General features: G+C 44.4%; 1 protein-coding gene and 1 long non-coding RNA gene across 2 annotated transcripts in view; one reads left to right on the top strand and one right to left on the bottom strand.

Annotated features, from left to right (window-relative positions):
* LOC110742151 (PNMA family member 6F) overlaps window positions 1–12848 on the bottom strand; it is an 87410-nt gene that overhangs the window by 42444 nt on the left and 32118 nt on the right. The gene's annotated exons all lie outside the window — the stretch shown is intronic.
* Window positions 3398–6821, top strand: LOC103880952. The gene is made up of 2 exons (XR_642284.3): window positions 3398–3949; window positions 6401–6821. It is a non-coding gene; the product is annotated as an uncharacterized LOC103880952 (long non-coding RNA).

Raw genomic sequence — 12848 nt, 5'->3', positions numbered from 1 at the left:
GTGCACATCCCGATGGGAGCCAACAGGAGGAGACAACATGACTCTCTCCACTGCCCCAGTCTCCCTGGCTTCTGGCAGGGGCCCATGCTCATCACCACTGTCAATTCTTCTACCCCAGGTGCAGCTCTGGGTGGGTGGAGCGATACTGCCCCCACTTGAGGGTTGCTTCCTACTTGGCAAGGCAGCCACCTCCCAGTGCGTCTACCCCTAGCCAGTGCCTGCCCTGGCGTGGCCCAGCCCTCGCCACTTGCAAGTCACTTAGTTGCTGGAAAAGCATCATTATGGCACTTGTTACTGAGAATTCCACCTGTTTTTTCTTAAAACGTGTGCAAGCTGTTCTGGCAAGCCTCAGATGTGCATGGGTCCATTTGCACAGCTGACACTGCACCCAAGGCAGGAGGGGACAGCATGGGGTTTCCTCTGGGGGTCCTATGGGCCCCTAGTAGGCCAAGTCGCACCTGACTGCGTGAACACCTGTTTAAATGTGTGTTCTCTGTTCTCTAAGATGGGTGGATTGAGAATATTATCTCAATCCTAGTAGAGGATTGAGAATATTATCTCCTGCCCCTCTCCTAGTGCCCCTGCCTGCCTGAGCACTGTAGCTCTTCCAACACCACCCTCTGTAGAACAAACGAGAAGGCATCTGAGGAAATGGGATGTGCCTTTTGGCTCTCCTCCCTGGTGGAACATTAAAAAATCCAAGATTATTGGAAAGATCACGTGCTACACCCTAGAAGTCTCTTGCTGGCCTGAGAGTTCACAGTCCCCAGCCCCTAATCTCTGGGCCAGTGTCTGCAGCCCCGATTCCTCTAGCCCAGATTCCCCATCACAGCCCTCAGCCCCAGCCTACCTCTCATTGCAGGAAGGACAGGCCAGCAGGTAGAAATGGGGGCTTCTGCTTTCATGCCCACTGCATTTTAGCTTCCCCTCCCCAACACTCTCCCAGCCTATTTTCCTGAAGCTTCCAGAGCTGTGTCTTTGTCCACCCTCATTAGTCTCCAGTAGACGTGATGCACCTTCTGGGCTAAAATGCATTTCATTCAAAAGCTCAATGCACAATAAAAAAACATGGCCTCAAATTTTTTTTCGGGCAAGATGTGTCAGAAAAACTCTATGCTCTGTCATCCCTTTTCTGACCTTTATTCAACAAGTATTTATTGAGCACCTGCTCTGTGCTGGGCCCCAGAGATGTAAAAGCAAGTGACAAGGTCCCTGCCCTCAAGGACAGAGTGCCAGAGAGAAAAACAGACTTGCAGCCAAAATGTCACCACAAGTGGGGCCTATGTAAATGTTCACCAAGCTGTGCTCCTAGGTAGGATTTGTGCACTTGAGTGGAGGTGGGTTACACAACAACTACCAAGCCAAATGCATATACAACATTAGTGGATAAATCCCCCCACTCCCTCCTCAGATGCTATGGGATTTTATTAATACATTATTCTCTGGCACCTCTCCATCCCTGCCCCAGCCCTGCTCCATCAGCCTCACTGGCATCCCTGCCTCTTTGCCTTGCCTTGCCTTGCCTTGCCTTTCTGGGCCCAGTCCATGTTCCACTCTGCACCTGTCGACCTCTGGGGAAGAAAGGCAGCTCCAGTGGGGTGGTCCTCACCCAAGCCCAGCAGGCCCCACCATGCTACAGAGAGTTCTTTACTGAAAGGTCAGCCTGTCACCTCAGCACTTTCAAAGGTGGGTGGGGCCGGCACCTCAGGGTGCTGTGAGCTGGCTGGTCTACGTCACTCCCGGGATACTGTACTGCTAGTTCTCTGTCCATCCCAGTCCTCTGCCACATCTTCTCCAACAAGGCAGCTTCTCCCACAAGTTTAAGTCTGTTCATCCCTTTCTTCCCTATTGCAAATTCTGCAGTCCTGAGGTGTTTCCTCTGGGCCTCTACAGTCCAAGGACTTCTGGCACCACCACCCCTTATTGAGCTGTTTGTCATTGGTGTCTACAGGTGTCTCCCTTCCCCACAGAAGTCTTCTTCACCTTTGAACACCCCCCTGCTGGATGCCACAGAGGCCCAGACAGAGAGGGTACTAACTACACCCTGCCCCCAACTGGGAAGAGGCCCCTCCCTCCTCCCTGGGCTCCCTGTGCTGCCAGACCCTGACCCCATAGCCTGGGAGGGGTTGCACCCCCAGACTGGGAGCCCCCTAGTGGGGCACATCTTCCTGACCTCACTGGACACCAGGGCCCTGGATGAAGATGTCTTTGGAATTCATGAGAGAAATTGGTTCTCCCACCCAGGGCCATGTCCTTGGGGATGGGACAGGTGGGACAGAATGTAGCCTCAGCCTGGGCCTCACCTCATCTCCTGCACCCCCAGATGGAAGTGGTGGAGATGATGGATCAGATCGTCCACTGGGTGTGGAAGGACTCATCAGGACTGGGCTGGCCCCAGCTCCATGGGTCCCCAGCCACAGAGCCCATGGCATTACCCATGATGCTGCTGAACCTGGCAGAGCAGCTCAGGGAGGCAGACAAGGAACTGGCGGGCAAATATGCAGAGCTGGGGAACTGGTGCACTTGGAGGATTCTGCAGTGCATGCAGGTGGGGGGGCCTGGGGACCTGGGCAACAGGGGGCCCTCTACTCTCCAACTCCCCAGGGTGTCCTCAGGCTTTACACACCTGGAGAGAGAGACATGGGGAGGTCCCCACCTGAGGAAGGTGGAGGGCTGGAGGGTTGGAGGGAGGGTGCAGAGCCTTAGGCAAGGCCTGACAGCAGGAGACCCTCCAGATCCAAGTCCCTCCCAGGCCTCTGGGTGGCCACTGCACAAAGGTGCTGACCTCCTGGTTGGAGGTGGCAGGTGGGTGGCAGGTGCCTGGAGAATGGGGATGGATGAAGCCTCCACCATGGCTCAGAAGGTCCCCAAGGCCAGGAGCTGCCAAATGGGAGGGGCCAAATGGTGGAGGATGGGTGCGTTGCCCCTGAACCTCAAGAAGCCTCAGGGCACCAAGCCCACTTTGGAAGGGCAACAAATGCCAATGACCAAAGCCAAAGCCCAAATTTCACCATTGGGGAATGAACTTCCAAGATTCAATAGTAATTCTGAAATTTATCTCTGGTATGGTTTGGCTGTGTCCCCACCCAAATCTCATCTTGAATTCCCACATATTGTGGGAGGGACCCAGTGAGAGGTAATTATCCAATTACCATGGGAGCAGGTCTTTCCCATGCTGTTCTCAGGATAGTGAATAAGTCTCACAAGATCTGATGGTTTTTAAAAGGCACATTTCCCTGCACAAGCTCTTTTCTCTTGTTTGCTGCCATGTGAGATGTGCCTTTCACCTTCTGCCATGATTGTGAGGCCTCCCCAGCCACGTGGAACTGTAAGTCCATTAAACCTCCTTCTTTTGTAAATCACCCAGTCTTGGGAATGTCTTTATCAGCAGCATGAAAACAGACTAAAACAGTAAATTGGCACCAGTAGAGTGGGGTACTGCTGAAAAGATACCCGAAAATGTGTGTGGAGGAAAAGTTAAATGTTAAATTTGAACTCAATTGAACATGGACACAAACAGTGGTCACCAAGTCCCGGAACAGGTTGTGTGAGCCCCTTGAGACGTTCATCCACTGCTGTTTCAGAGAAATCTCCATTTCAATCTATTCCTATACATTGAAAAACGATAGACAATTGCAAAAACAAGTTGACTTTTTTATATTCCTTGAGCCCAGTCGTGAAGGGCCCTCGTGACTGGGCCTCATGCCAAACAACTCGTTACAAAAAGAGCTAGGGTCCCAGACTGCACCAAACCTTCATGAGACCTCTCCTATTCTGTGCCGCAGATGAGTGGCCAACTCTGGAGCCCAGGCTGTTGCTTCCCAGTCTGATGGTGAATCCTCCATGGTCTGGTGAGTGAAGTGTGTGACTCTGGAGCCCAGGCTGTTGCTTCTGACTCTGGAGCCCAGACTGTTGCTTCCCAGTCTGGTGGTGAATCCTCCATAATCTGGTGAGTGTAAATATATATATATATTCCCTTCTCCCCTTCCCATTGCAATTTGCTTATTGTATCAATCTGTTTATTATATCATTTGCTTATTATTATATCATTTGCTTATTATATCTGCCTTGCCATTTACATGGGATAAAGTTTGTTTACCCTTAAAAGTATTGTGTGTGTGTCTTTTTTCTCCCCTCATGCATTTCCTGCACAGAACAATGTGGAAGTGACTGGAACTGGGTAACAGGCAGAGGTTGGATTCCAAATTTTGAAGGACTCAGAAGAAGACAGGAAAATGTGGGAAAGTTTGAAACTCCCTAGAGACTTGTTGAATTTCTTTGATCAAAATGCTGGTAATTATATGGACAATGAAATCCAGACTGAGGTGGTCTCAGATGGAGATGAGGAGCTTGTTGGAAACTGGAGCAAAGGTGACTCTTGTTATGTTTTAGCAAAGAGACTGGCAGCATTTTCCCATGCCCTAGAGATTTGTGGAACTTTGAATTTGAGAGAGATTATTTAGGGTATCTGGTGGAAGAAATTTCTAAGCAGCAAAGCATTCAAGATATGACTTGGGTGCTTTTAAAGGCATTCAGTTTTAAAAGGGAAACAGAGCATAAAAGTTAGAAAAATTTGCAGCCTATCAATGTGATAGAAAAGAAAATTCCCTTTTCTGAGGAGAAATTCAAGCCGGCTGCAGAAATTTGCATAAGTAAGAGTAAGTCAAATGTTAATCACCAAGACAATGGGGAAAATTCTTCTAGGGTGTTTCAGAGACCTTTGTGGCAGCCCTTCCCATCACAGGCCTGGAGGGCTAGGAGGAAAAAATAGTTTTGTGAGCCAGGCCCTGGGTCCCTCTGCTGTGTGCATCCTGGGGACTTGGTGCCCTGTGCCCCAACCACTCCAGCTGTGACTAAAAGGGGCCAAAGTACAGCTCGGGCTATTGCTTCAGAGGGTGGAAGCCCCAAGCCCTGAGAGCTTCCACGTGGTGTTGAGCCTGCAAGTGCACAGAAGTCAAGAATTGAGGTTTGGGGCCAGGCATGGTGGCTCACACCTGTAATCCCAACACTTTGGAAGGCTAAGGTGGGCAGATCACTTGAGGTCAGGAGTTCGAGACCAACCTGGCCAACATGGAGAAACCCTGTTTCTACTAAAACTATAAAAATTAGCTGGACGTGGTGGTGCACGCTTGTAATCCCAGCTACTCAGGAGGCTGAGGTTGGAGAATCACTTGAACCCAGAAGGTGGAGGTTGCAATGAGCCAAGATAATGTCACTGCACTCCAGGCTGGGTGACGGAGCAAGACACTATCTAAAAAAAAAAAAAGTTGAGGTTTGGGAACCTCCACCTAGATTTCAGAGGATGTATGGAAATGCCTGGATACCCAGACGGAAGTTTGCTGCATGGGTGGGGCCCTCATGGAGAACTCTGCTAGGCAGTATGGAAGGGAAATGTGGGGTCAGAGCCCCCATACAGAGTCTCTACTGGGGCACCACCTAGTGGAGCTGTGAGAAGAGGGCCACCATCCTCCAGACCCCAGAATGGTAGATCCACTGATAGCTTGCACTGTGCACCTGGAAAAGCTGCAGACACTCAACACCAGCCTGTGAAAGCAGCCAGGAGAGAAACTGTATCCTGCAAAGCCACAGGAGTGGAGCTGCCCAAGTCCGTGGGAGCCCACCTCTTGCATCAGCATGACCTGGACATGAGACATGGAGTCAAAGGAGATCATTTTGGAGTTTTAAGATTTGACTGCCCTGCTGGATTTCAGGCTTGCATGGGGCCTGTAGCCCCTTTGTTTGGGCCAATTTCTTTCATTTGGAACAGCTGTATTTACTTAATGCCTGTACCCCTATTGTATCTAGCAAGTAACTCATTTGCTTTTGATTTTACAGGCTTATAAGTGGAAGGCAATTGCCTTGTCTCAAATGAGACTTTGGCCTGTGGACTTTTGAGTTAATGCTGAAATGAGTTAAGACTTTGGGGGACTGTTGGGAAGGCATGATTTTTTTTGAAATGTGAGGGCATGAGATTTGGGAGGTGACAGGGCAGAATGCTATGGTTTGGCTGTGTCCCCACCCAAATCTCATCTTGAATTCCCACATGTTGTGGCAGGGACTCAGCAGGAGGTAATTATTCAATTACCATAGGGGCAGGTCTTTCCTGTGCTGTTCTCATGATAGTGAATAAGTCTCACAAGATCTGATAGTTTTTAAAGGGACGTTTCCCTGCACAAGCTCTCTTCTCTTGTCTGCTGCCATGTGAGACATGCCTTTCACCTTGCACCATGGTTGTGAGGCCTCCCTAGCCAGATGGAACTATAAGTCCATTAAACCTCCTCCCTTTGTAAATTGCCCAGTCTTGGGTATGTCTTTATCAGCAGCGTGAAAACAGAGTATTAAAATCTCCAAACCTAACTGTTACTATAATGCAATGATCCATCTTCATCCTCACTTTCAGAGCTGGCCCTCTGGTGCCCAAAGCAGACTCCTGGGGTCCCTGTATTGGGCTCTTACCCCCTTCCTGCTGGCCACAGGATGACACCTGATGCTCCTGGAGCAGCCAACTGGATTCCAGAAGAAAGGCTTCAGTGACATGTTTTCCAGAAGGAACCTGGCTCCTAGGATTAACAGTTGGGTCAAATCTCAAAAATTCTTTGCCCTTAACTACAGAAAACTGCCAGCATCTATAGCGGTCATAGTCACAAGATTTCCTTTAACTTTTCAGCAAGTGTTTTCCTAAAGCATTCTGTAAAGTCTGGCTTGAAATTTGTGTAGTTGAGATAAAAATGTGTTTGACTGCACTCCAGCCTGAGAGACAGAGTGACATACTGTCTCAAAAATAAATAAGTAAATAAATAAATAAATAAGTTTTTTAAAACGTGTTTGAGAACCACATTTTTCTCCAGTGCTTTATTTTTTTCTTTATATTTTTATATTCTTTATTTTGGGGGGATTAGAGACAATTTATCAAAGACACAATTGTACACAGCTTTGGAGTTTTTCCTCCTGGAGGTTCTCCTTTTTTTTCTTGCAAGATGAGAATTCCCCATGGTGCTCTTTCTGAAGACACTTATGACTTAAATGGAGTCAAATAAGTAAAAACTAAATTCCATTCTTAAAGTTCCTTTATTCAATGCTACAAACGCTGGTGTGCCAAATCATCAAGTGAGATTTTTTATTCTGTTCTGTGTTGTTATTAAAAATGTATGAACAGGTCAGGCACAGGGGCTCGCTCCTATAACACTAACACTTTGGGAGGCTGAGGTGGGCAGATCAGTTGAGCGCAGAAGTTTGAGACCAGCCTGGGCAACATGACAAAACCCCATCTCTACCAAAAATACAAAAAAAAAAAAATAGCTGGGTGTGATGGCACGCACCCATAGTCCCAGCTACTCAGGAGGCTGAGGTGGGAGGATCTCTTGAGCCTGAGAGGCAGAGGTTGCAGTGAGCTGTGATTGCACCACTGCACTCCATCCCGAGTGATAGAATGAGACTGTGTCTCGAAAAAAAAATATGAATATTGTCTATTTTATATTCATTTTTAATTACACAAACAAAACGTGAACATAATCTCATTTTAAAATATTAAACAAATATGAATAAAATAAAAACCCCGTTTAGTCACTATCTGGCCCCTCCCAGTCGCACTCCCCTTTCTGAAAGGATCTGTCCTGATGTTTTTCTGCCTATTTACCTGCATATATGTACATACACAATAGACAGTTTATCATGCCATCTGCTTGTCATGCAACTTACTTTCTTCACATAACTAAGCATGGGAGAATGTTGGGAGAGTGTTGTTAACTACAGCTCAGTATTTCATAGCATGAGCATAGTGAGGTTTATTTGACCCTTCCCCTTCTTGGTAAACATTCAGGTATTTTCCAGGGTTTTGCTAATAGAAACAATGCTGAAAGAGCCTTGCTCAGAGCTCTTGTGCACAGGTGTGAGCTGTACAACAGATGCTGAGTTAGGTGGAGTGACACTAGATTGCTTCAACAAAGAGACCTGCAATAAAGCAGTAGCTTAGAGAAAATTGAGGATCATTTCTCATGGAAGTCTGAGCCATGTAGTCCTGGTTGATGGGGCAGCTCTGCTCCACACAGTCACTCAGAAACCCCAGCTCCTCACGTTGCCTTTTTCCTCTCTTCTCTAGGACAGCACTTCTCAAACTCTATGGTGAAAGGCCAGTTTATGTCACTCAATTGTAGAGTGAAATTTTTTTAACTTACAATAAAGATGCCATGGTGATATTCTGTTACTATAAAAGCCTTAATATCTGTACTAACCCAATGTAAACTAAAAATAAAGTCCTAAGCCCCCAGCTGACTGAACAAACCCCCTCTTGGCCAGGGAGACATTAGAAAACCTTAAAACTGAGTTCACAGCCATGATGAGACAGGAGGTCAGACATGCCTCATTGTACTCCCTCCCTTTTGGAGATTAAGCACAACAACTAACCTGCATTGGTGTTAAAATAGAGATCATAAGACTGACAGAACAGACTCTTGATGACAATTAGATGTGAAATTATAAACACGACCTAAGGCCATGCCATGCAAGGGTTAAGTCCCACACCCCTACACTTACAGAATGAACTGTGCTCTCACTGCCACAAGCTTTTTCTTTTTCTCTAGCAGCTAAACAAGCACTGGCCTTGAAATAAGCAAGATTATAAATAATTGCCACTCAGCCAGCTTCAGACATGGACTAACTGAACCCCTGTTCCACCAGACGTAACTACAGCTTTGATGGGACAAGAGATTGATTTCAGTAAGTTTCTCCTGATAAGACCAGCAGCCACATGCTGATTCTTGCCAGTTTACAGAGATTTCATGCTTGAGTGACTTCACGTCCTGAAAAGACCTTTGGATGTATAAGACCTAACTGTAATACATTTAAATGTTAAGTCTCCACCCCAAAGTGAACATGGGTCATATGTTACATGCATGTTTGTTCAGTACACGTGTGTCAGGACCCCCTTTATGAATATTCATAGCTATTCCTGTAACCTGTTGAATATGTATGTTTAGCTAACCTGTCCGGCACTAAGATCCTAGCCCAACCCCTCCTCCTTCGAAGTGCCTGTCTCTTGTCTTGACCAGAGGCACACTTCCCAGCCTGTGGGATGACCACCTTGCAAGCTGTAACCCTTAAAAAGAAGTAAAGTCTCCTTTCTCCTTTCCAAATTTATAGATTTGTTTAAAAGTTAACGCTGGTCATGGACCCACCACTAACAAACAATTTGTGGGTGCACAGTGGTTCAGGGACCCTGCTATAGCAGCTCCACTTGAGGAGGAGCTCAAGTGGGGAGTGGGCACCACACTCACCCCAAGGGATGCTGGGATAATCTTGTCTAGCTGAGCAGCCTAGCACCCAGGAATAATAGCCCTTGGGCCAGGGAGACAATGAGCAGTCTTGCCCAGAGATCCCCAGAAGTGGCATTTACTGGGTTCAAAGGGTACAGGCATTTTAAAAGTAGATTCTGGCAACTTTCCCTCCAAAAAAGCCTGTACCAAGTGGCAAGAGTTCCCATGTCCCCCCACCCTAGCCAAAACAAATGGGCAAAAATGGCAGATACTTCCTTATCATTTGCACTTCCCTGATTACTAGTGCTGTCAGGTTGAACATCTTTTTACTATTACAGACCATTCAATGGCCTCTTCTGTAAACTGCTCTTTCATACTCTTTGCTGATTTCCCTATGGACATGCAGTTCTTTTTATATGCTTGATAGTAACCCTGTCTGTTATGTATGTTGTAGATGCTTCTTCCACTGTGTTTTGTGCTTTTTTGTTTGTTTTTGTTTTGTTTTGTTTTGTTTTTGAGATGGAGTCTCACTCTGTCACCCAGGCTTGAGTACAGTGGTGCGATCTTGGCTCACTGCAAGCTCCTCCTGAGTTCACACCATTCTCCTGCCTCAGCCTCCCGAGTAGCTAGGACTACAGGTGCCCACCACCACACCCGGCTAATTTTTTTTATTTTTAGTAGAGATGGGATTTCACCGTGTTAGCCAGGATGGTCTCGATCTCCTGACCTCGTGATCCACCCACCTCGGCCTCCCAAAGTGTTGGGATTACAGGCGTGAGCCACCGTGCCCGGCCCCACAGTCGTATTTTTAACTTAGTTAATGGCACGTTTATTGTCCTACAGAAGTTATATTTTTCACAGTTATGTCCTCAAATGTATCAGGCTTTTCTTTTATGGTGTGTGCATTTTGTGCCTTACTTAATAACATCTTCTTTATCCTCTAGTCTTGTTTTTATAAATTTGCTTGTATACTTTTCTTTTTACAGTTTTGTTTTTTATGTTTAAACTTTTTATTATTCACTCAGGAATATGTCTTTTCTATGATATATAGTTAGGATCTATTATTTTGTTTTCCTTACATGAATAGCCAATTGTCCCAACACCATCCTTCCCCTGATTATTTGAAATGCCAAGTTCATCACGTAGAAAGTAAGCTCCATGCTTCCGTGAGGGCAGAGGCTTTGTTTTCCTCACCCCTAAAATAATGTCTGGCACATGATGATTTGTTAACTGAATGGATGGATGAATGAATTCTAAGTAGCCAAATTTTCATGGGTGTGTTTCTGGAATTTCTGTTGTGCTATCAATTAATATGTTGATTCTTGCTTCAATACTCTACTGTTTTAACTATTGCTTTATAAGTTTTGATATCTAGTAGTTTCTTTCTTTTAAGATTTTTTGCCAATCTTGTACATTTCTCTTCCAAATTGATTTAAGATTTGCCTCCCAGGTTCTATTGAAATCCTTTGGGGATTATTATTGGGATTGCATTAAAGTTATAGATTACTTTCAGAAGAACACACGTCTTTCAAAGTTGAGTCTTTCTATCCAAGAACATGATGTATCTTATCATTTATTCAGACTACTTTTATGTCCTGTAGTGAGTTTTTATATTTTTCTTTATATCAGTCTTATGCATTTTTATGCCTTTTAAGTTCAAATGATTTTATAGTTTGTGTTGCTCTGAGAATTACGAGGTTTTTAAAAATAGTATATTGGTTAATTGGTCATTGCTGGAAAGGTAGAGCTTGTGAAAACATCTCATACGAACATTAAAGATTTGTCAGGTCCTTCTTTTAGATTCTTTAGAAAATGAGCACAACATATCTGAATAATTATAGTCTTTTCTCGTCCAACATTTATACTCTGTATTTCTTTCTTGTCTTGCATTGATCAGGCTGAGTCCATTACAGAAAGTTGGCAAGGATGCTGAGAATAGATGCTGAATTTTATCAAATGCTTTTCCTACATCAGTTGAGATAATATATTATGTTTCCCCTTTAACCAGTAATGAAGTGAATTACATTAATAACTGTTAATATTGATTTATCTTTGCATTCTTGGAGGGAACCTGTACTTTGACATGATAAAGGATCCTTGTAATGCCCTCATGGATATGAGGTGTCTTTGTGTTTTTGTTCAGGAGGAAAATTGATCTACACAGTGCTTTTACTGTGCAATCTTATTCCAATTTTGGTATCAGAGTTATAGTAGCCTCGTAAAATGGGTTTGGATGCTTTCCATCTTTTCCAATGCAGAGAAGGGTTTGTACAATATGAGAATTACCTATTTCAATTCAGATTTAGCAGAATTTAACCATATAACCACCTGGGCCTGATGCAATATTGAAGCATAAATCTTTGACTATCTTTACATTTCTTCTACGGATATTGGTTTATTCTGATTTTCTACTTCTTGACCAATTATTATCATTTGTATTTTTCTAGAAAATTTTCTATTTTATCTGTATTTTCTAATTTATTCACATAAAACTATATATAGTATTCTTTTTGTGTGTGTGAGACAGAGTCTTGCTCTGTCGCCCACGCTGGAGTGCAGTAGCACAATCTCGGCTCACTGCAACCTCCGCCTCCTGGGTTCAAGTGATTCTTCTGTCTCAGCCTCCTGAGTAGCTGGGATTACAGGCATGTGCCACCATGCCTGGCTAATTTTTGTATTTTTAGTAGAGATGGGGTTTCTCCATGTTGCCCAGGCTGGTCTCTAACTCCTGACCTTAGGTGATCCGCCTGCCTCAGCCTCTGCTGCGCCCGGCCTATACATAGTATTCTCTTACATGTTTTAGAAAAACAGACTCTGCATCTGAAGTTTACACCCTGTCCTGTTTCTTATTATATTTATTTGTTTTTTCACCTTCTTTTCTCCTGACCAATATCTCCATGAATTTGTGCATTTTTAAATATTGATATTTTCAACTATTCTGGGCTTTTTGCAATTTATTTTATTAATCATTATTTTCAGTATTGGGGGCTTTCCTTTAGTTACTAATGTCTTATTTTAGTGCTTTGTATTCAATAAATATGGTTTCTGCCTTTGAACTTGAGATTTTCTTTGCGACCAAATATATAGTCAGTCTTGGATACTGTTTCATATACATTTGAGAAGAAAATCTGTGTTATCTGATTGCCAGATGCAGTTATGCACACTGTGCACCTCTTAGGTCAAGCTCCTAACTTGCGTTATTCAGAGCTTCTATATTATTATTTATTTTGTTGTTTCCTTGGTCTATCAGTTCCTGAGAGAAGTATAGCAAATCTCTTTCACTCTGACTATGAACTTGTCAATTTTTTCTGAACTTCTATCAGGTTTTTGTTTCACATATTATGAAACTATATTGGGCACCAACCCTTTAAGCTTGTGTCTTTTACGTATAGGAATAGTCATATTTGTCCCTGAGAAAGCTTTTTGCTTTGAGCTCCATTTTACATGATAGTAGTATTGTTCTACTTGCTTTCTCTCTGTTAGTATTTTCCTGGCCTTTTTAAAATCCATTTATTTTGACCCTTCTCATTATTTGTTTTGTAAAAAGTTTGTTGGGAGTAGTAGTGTTGCAAGTTTCAAATCTACATTTCCCACTCT

The sequence above is a fragment of the Papio anubis genome, chromosome X, assembly GCF_008728515.1.
Source record: "Papio anubis isolate 15944 chromosome X, Panubis1.0, whole genome shotgun sequence".
In the NCBI taxonomy this organism is placed as follows: Eukaryota; Metazoa; Chordata; class Mammalia; order Primates; family Cercopithecidae; genus Papio; species Papio anubis.
The sequence above is the reverse complement of the archived record's forward strand: the minus strand, read 5'-3'. Positions and strand labels throughout refer to the sequence as shown.